The following is a 6,321-nucleotide window of genomic DNA, read 5'->3' as shown; positions in this document are numbered from 1 at the left end:
GCAAAGGCTCTTCGCTGATCGGGGCAGAAAGCACCGGCTGGGTGGAAAGCAGGGTTTTTAACTCTGCAAACGCTGCGTCAGCTTCAGGAGTCCACTCGAACTTGTCTGACTTCTTCATCAGTCGGTAAAGAGGCAATGCCTTCTCACCGAGACGAGAGATGAATCGACTTAAAGCGGCCAAGCAACTAGTAAGCTTCTGAACATCGTGCACACGCACATGTCGTTTCATTCGGAGTATAGTGCCCACTTTCTCTGGGTTTGCGTCGATTCCTCGTTCAGAAACAAGAAAACCGAGTAACTTTACGCCAGGAACTCTGAATGTGCACTTGGATGGATTAAGCTTGATATCATACCTCCTAAGGTTGGCAAACATTTCAGCGAGGTTGGTCAACAGGTCGGAACCTTTCCGTGATTTGACCACAATGTCATCCATGTATGCTTCCACATTCCGACTGATTTGAGTGAGCAAACACTTATGAATCATCCTCATGAATGCTGCTCTGGCATTCTTGAGGCCGAATGGCATGGTGACATAACAGAAGCACCCAAATGGGGTGATGAAAGCTGTTTTGATCTCATCGGGTCAATACAGATGGATCTAATGGTACCCGGAATATGCGTCTAAGAAAGACAGTCGCTCACATCCCGCAGTCGAGTCGACTATTTGATCGATGCGGGGAAGAGGAAAATGATCTTTCGAGCAGGCCCGATTGATATGTTTAAAGTAAGTGCACATGCGAAGTGGGTTGTCCTTTTTGGGGACCATGACAACATTGGCGAGCCACTCGGAGTGGTAAATCTGTCGGATAAACTCTGTTGCTAAGAGCCGAGCCACCTCTTTGCCAATAGCCTTCCTTTTATGGATGGCGGACCATTGCAGATGTTCCTTGACATGTTTTACCTTTGAATCGACTCATAGATGATGCTCAGCCAGCCCCCTGGGTACACCTGGCATGTCAGAAGGTTTCCATGCAAAGATGTCGCAGTTCTCACGGAGGAACTGGATGAGCGCTTCTTCCTATTTGGGGTCGAGTGTTGTGGAGATATGAGTCGGAGCAGCGTTGGGGTCGGTCGGGTGGATGTGAGCTGGTTTTGTCTCACCGGACGACTGAAACGCTGATTCCATAGCGGGCTTCTTGGCTCGCAACAAATCACTCGGGTCTGCATTCCTCTGGTGTTCCTGCCACTCTTCTGCCACCATCTGAGCATCGGCGATCTTTGAGCCTTTCTAGAAGCACTCTTCCGCCTTCTTGTGATTAACAGTAATAGTGATCATGCCTTTAGGGCCAGGCATCTTCAATTTGAGGTACACGTAACATGGTCGAGCCATAAAACGTGCATAAGCTGGCCTGCCCAAAATAGCATGGTAGGCACTCTGGAAATCAACAACCTCAAATGTCAGCTTTTCTTTGCGGAAGTTCTTGGAATCACCAAAAACCACATCGAGAGCAATTTGGCCGAGTGATGCGGCCTTCTTGCTAGGAATGACTCCATAGAAACTCATGTTGCTTGTGTTGAGTCTGGACATCGGAATGCCCATCCGTTTCAGCGTCTCAGCGTACAGTATATTCAAACTACTGCCGCCATCCATCAACACTTTGGTCAGTCTAGTGCCCTCAACGACTGGGTCGACCACCAGAACTTGCCTCCCAGGGGTGGCTATGTGCGTCGGGAGATCAGACTAGTCGAATGTGTTGGTCGTCTGAGACCACTTTAGATAATTGGGTGTCGCCGGAGCAACCATATTCGCCTCTCGGTTTATAACTTTCAGTCGACTTTTGCTCTCAACGTCAGCAAAAATCACCAGAGTAGAATTGACCTGAGGGTATTCATCGTCACTACCCCCCTTGTCCTCAACTTTGTCTGACTCCTTTTCCTTATCCTTGGTTTGTTTCCCCTAGAACTGTTGTATCAGAAGTCGACACTGTCGAGTGGTATGCTTCAGGTAAATGAAATTACCCTCTTCATCTTTCTTCGTGTGGATGTGACATGGCAAATCCATCACGTCATTTCCCTCTTTATCCTTCACTTTCTTGGGGTTCCAAGGCCCTTTGGGCTTTCCTTTGAACTTTCCTTGAGTCACGGCCAAGGTTTCTTCAGGAGCAGCTAGCTCGGCTTTCTGCTTTTGCTTCCGACTGGGGTTCCCTCCTCCGGTTTCCTGGGCGACTGACTTGTGCTTGCCGCTCCGGAGCCGATCCTCTTCCTCACCATTGGCATATTTGGTGGCTATCTCCATCATTCGACTCAGAGACATGTCTACGGTTCGACCGAATTTCAGGCTTAGCTCTCTGTACTTAACGCCTTCCTTGAAGGCACAGACTGCCTGGTGATCAGATACATTTTCTACTGTGTGATGCAATGTGATCCATCTCTGGATGTAATCTCTCAAAGTCTCATTCGACTTCTGCACACAAGATTGCAGATCTGTCAGTCCTGCTGGTCGCTTGCATGTTTCTTTGAATGTTTTGACAAACACTCGGGAGAGGTCTTCCCACGTGTAAATGCTGCTGGGTGTCAACTAATTCAGCCATGCCCTGGCTGATCCCTCCAACATAAGAGGCCGATGCTTCATGGCCACCTCGTCATTTCCGCCGCCGATCTGGACGGCCACTCGGTAGTCCTCAAGCCAAGTATCGGGCTTAGACTCACCGTTGAACTTACTGATTCCAGTCGCCAACCTAAAGTTGGGAGGAATCACTGCGGCTCTGATGGCTCTGCTGAAGCACTCTGGTCCGGACACATGCACTCGGCTGCTGGTGGGTACATCTCTGTCGTGACCCTCTCTATGAGCTCTGCTCCGGTCGACCAGACCTTGAACGATGATGGATCTCGCATCAAAGACTGGTTCCCTGGGGTCGACTGGAATTCTTCGCCCGCCATTGTGCTGGCGTCTATCATCCTGTTGTCGAGGTACGTAGGATCCACCCTTAGGGGAGGGGTGGGCACTCGACTCGATCATCGCGATCGAATCGGTGATCATACTGCTCATGGTTCCTGTACTGATCGTGCCGGTCTACACGCCCTTCACGCCTCGGGGGCGATCTGGGGCTATGAGTTGACTGGACCATATTCACAGCCACGGATTTGCTGTGAATCCTATTCCGCGACTGTGATACAGCTGAATTTTGATCTCCTGCTGCCCAGGGCAAATCTCTAATCTGCATCAAGCCTCTGCCAGCCTCTGACTGGGAAGGCTGAATTGATTCTGCTATACGTGCTGCAGCTGCTAAATTCTGAATCGGAGTTTGATATACCTGAGTCGGAGGTGTAAAGAGCTGACTGGACCGTATTCGCAGCCACGGATTTGCTGTGAATCCTGTTCCGCGACTGTGATACAGCTGAATTTTGATCTCCTGCTGCCCAGGGCAAATCTCTAATCTGCATCAAGCCTCTGCCAGCCTCTGACTGGGAAGGCTGAATTGATTCTGCTATACGTGCTGCAGCTGCTAAATTCTGAATCGGAGTTTGATATACCTGAGTCGGAGGTGTAAAGAGCTGACGTCGACTGGAGTCAGGGACCCGTTGTTGCGCACGCTCGTCGAGTGCTCGCTGAAGGTTCTCCAGTCGAGTGCACTCAGCCAGGTTAGCCAAGCGCGCGTCCTCCAAGGCGCGAGACTCAGTGGTTTCTCCAACGATAGGAGTATGAAGGGCATCCATGTTCCGGCGGCAAAGATCTTCCCTCTGCAGCTAATTGAGGGGCTCGGGAAGGTATTCCTCATGGGAATGCAACGGATTGCCTCCGCCGTTACCTCCCTCGGCACCGGGAAAGCTGGGGGGACCGTGTGGTCCATTGACCATCAGGACCTCCACCGCTGGATCACTGATGTCGCACTCGGATGCAGTCTCTGCGGAGCCAGTCGACAGGTCGAACAGGCCTAGAGAGATTCGTCGGGCTCGATCGCCGCGACTTGGGCGGTGGTCGACTGGCGAGCCAGCATGTGCCTCACCCACCGCTGAAGCCTCGACCGGCCGGAGTGCTTGCGCCGGCGGGAACCTAGGAGGGAGGATGACATAGAGACCGGTCGATACTGGGTCGACGTTTGCCGCAGGAGGACACTGCAGACACACGCGCGAAAGTGCGTCGCTTCGCGGACTGGGAGCGCGTCGACGTCGAGCGGAGCCTCCTGAAGCCAGGCAGAGTCATCGACGACGAACGTGAGCGCGCCGAGACGGATCTCGTGGCCCTCGACCAAAACTCCGCCTGAAACCATGATGAAGGCGATCGGAAAAAACTGCAACTTCTCTAACAAGTCGCTAAGACACCTGCCCCACGGTGGGCGCCAACTGTCATGGTTCTAAGTCTGATAGTAGTGTAGGGGGGTACTAAAGGAAGGCCAAGATCGTAGCTATGGAGTAGTTGTTCACGCAAGTGTTTTACGAGTTCAGGCCCTTCTCGTAGGAAGTAACAGCCCTACGTCTCGGTGCCCTAAGGCGGTCGACTGGATTATATGCGTGTGAGTTCCAGGGGTGCGAACCCTTCTGCCTGTGGAGGGGGTGGCTTATATAGAGTGCGCCAGGACCCCAGCCAGCCCATGTAGCGGAGGGTTCAATGTACATAAAGGTCAGACGTTACTAGTAACATCTTACATAAAGTGATATCATGGCCATAAAGACTACTTAATAATAGACCGTTTGGATGCAGAGTCACCCTAGATCTCCTGGTGGTCGAGTGAGTCTTCATGGTCGAGTGTCTTCGAGTCCGTCGAGTGGAATCCTTCCAGGTCGACTGAAAGGTAGTTTCTTCTAGAGATGTCATTGGGAAGGGTATTTTGGACAGGTCCATGACCCTACCCTAGGTACATGGCTTCATCACCTTCCGCAATAACTTCCAAGGTACATATATTCAGCCTCTGGACGCCGATGACCAATGTCACATTATCCAGCAGCCCGGGGAGTCGGCCAGGAAGCTCTGGACTAGGTTCTTGATCAAAAAGAACCAAATTGTTCACTGTCCGGACGACAAAGCCCTCACGACCTTTAAACATAGCGCCCGACATGAGTGGCTCGCCCGCCACCTTGCTACGTCTTGAGCTTGCGTTGGTTTTCCTCGAAGAGGAGAGGGTGATGCAGCAATAGTAGCGTAAGTATTTCCCTCAGTTTTTGAGAACCAAGGTATCAATCCAGTAGGAGGCTTCTCAACAAGTCCCACGAACCTACACAAACAAACAAAGAACTTGCAACCAATGCGTCAAAGGGGTTGTCAATCCCTTCATGGCCACTTGCGGAAGTGAGATCTTATAGAGATAGTATGATAAGATAAATATATTTTTGGTATTTTATAATATAGATGCAAAAAGTAAAGATGCAAATAAAAGCAGATTGGAAGCAAATATGATAAGAGATAGACCCGGGGGCCATAGGTTTCACTAGAGGTTTCTCTCAAGATAGCATAAGTATTACGGTGGGTGAACAAATTACTGTCGAGCAATTGATAGAAAAGTGAATAATTATGAGATTATCTAGGCATGATCATGTATATTGGCATCACGTCCATAACAAGTAGACCGACTCCTACCTGCATCTACTACTATTACTCCACACATCGACCGACTCCGGCCTGCATCTAGAGTATTAAGTTCATATGAACAGAATAACGCATTAAGCAAGATGACATGATGTAGAGGGATAAACTCAAGCAATATGATATAAACCCCATCTTGTTATCCTCGATGGAAACAATACAATACATGCCTTGCAACCCTTTCTGTCACTGGGTAAGGACACCGCAAAATTGAACCCAAAGTTAAGCACTTCTCCCATGGCAAGAAAGATCCATCTAGTAGGCCAAACCAAACTGATAATTCAAAGAGACTTGCAAAGATAACTCAATCATACGTAAAAGAATTCAGAGAATATTCAATTATTATCCATAGATAAATCTAATCATAAACCCACAATTCATGGGATCTCGACAAACACACCGCAAAAAGAGATTACATCAAATATATCTCCAAAAGAGAGGGGGAAAACATTGTTTTGAGATCCAACAAGAGAGAAGAAGCCATCTAGCTAATAACTATGGACCCGTAGGTTTGTGGTAAACTACTCACAACACATCGAAGGGGCAAGGATGTTGATGTAGAAGCCCTCCATGGTCGATTCCCCCTCTGGCAGAGTGCCGGCGAAGGCTCCAAGATGGGATCTCGCGGATACAGAAGGTTACAGTGGTGAAATTGTGTTTTGGGTGCCTCCTGGATGTTTTCGGGGTACGTAGGTATATATAGGAGGAAGAAGTATGTCGGTGGCCACCTGAGGGGCCCACGAGACAGGGGCACGCCCTATAGGGGGGCGCCCTCCTATCTCGTGGCCGCCTCGGCTGCT

Source organism: Triticum aestivum, chromosome 2B, assembly GCF_018294505.1.
Source record: "Triticum aestivum cultivar Chinese Spring chromosome 2B, IWGSC CS RefSeq v2.1, whole genome shotgun sequence".
Lineage (NCBI taxonomy): Eukaryota > Viridiplantae > Streptophyta > Magnoliopsida > Poales > Poaceae > Triticum > Triticum aestivum.
Note: the sequence above shows the minus strand (reverse complement) of the source record.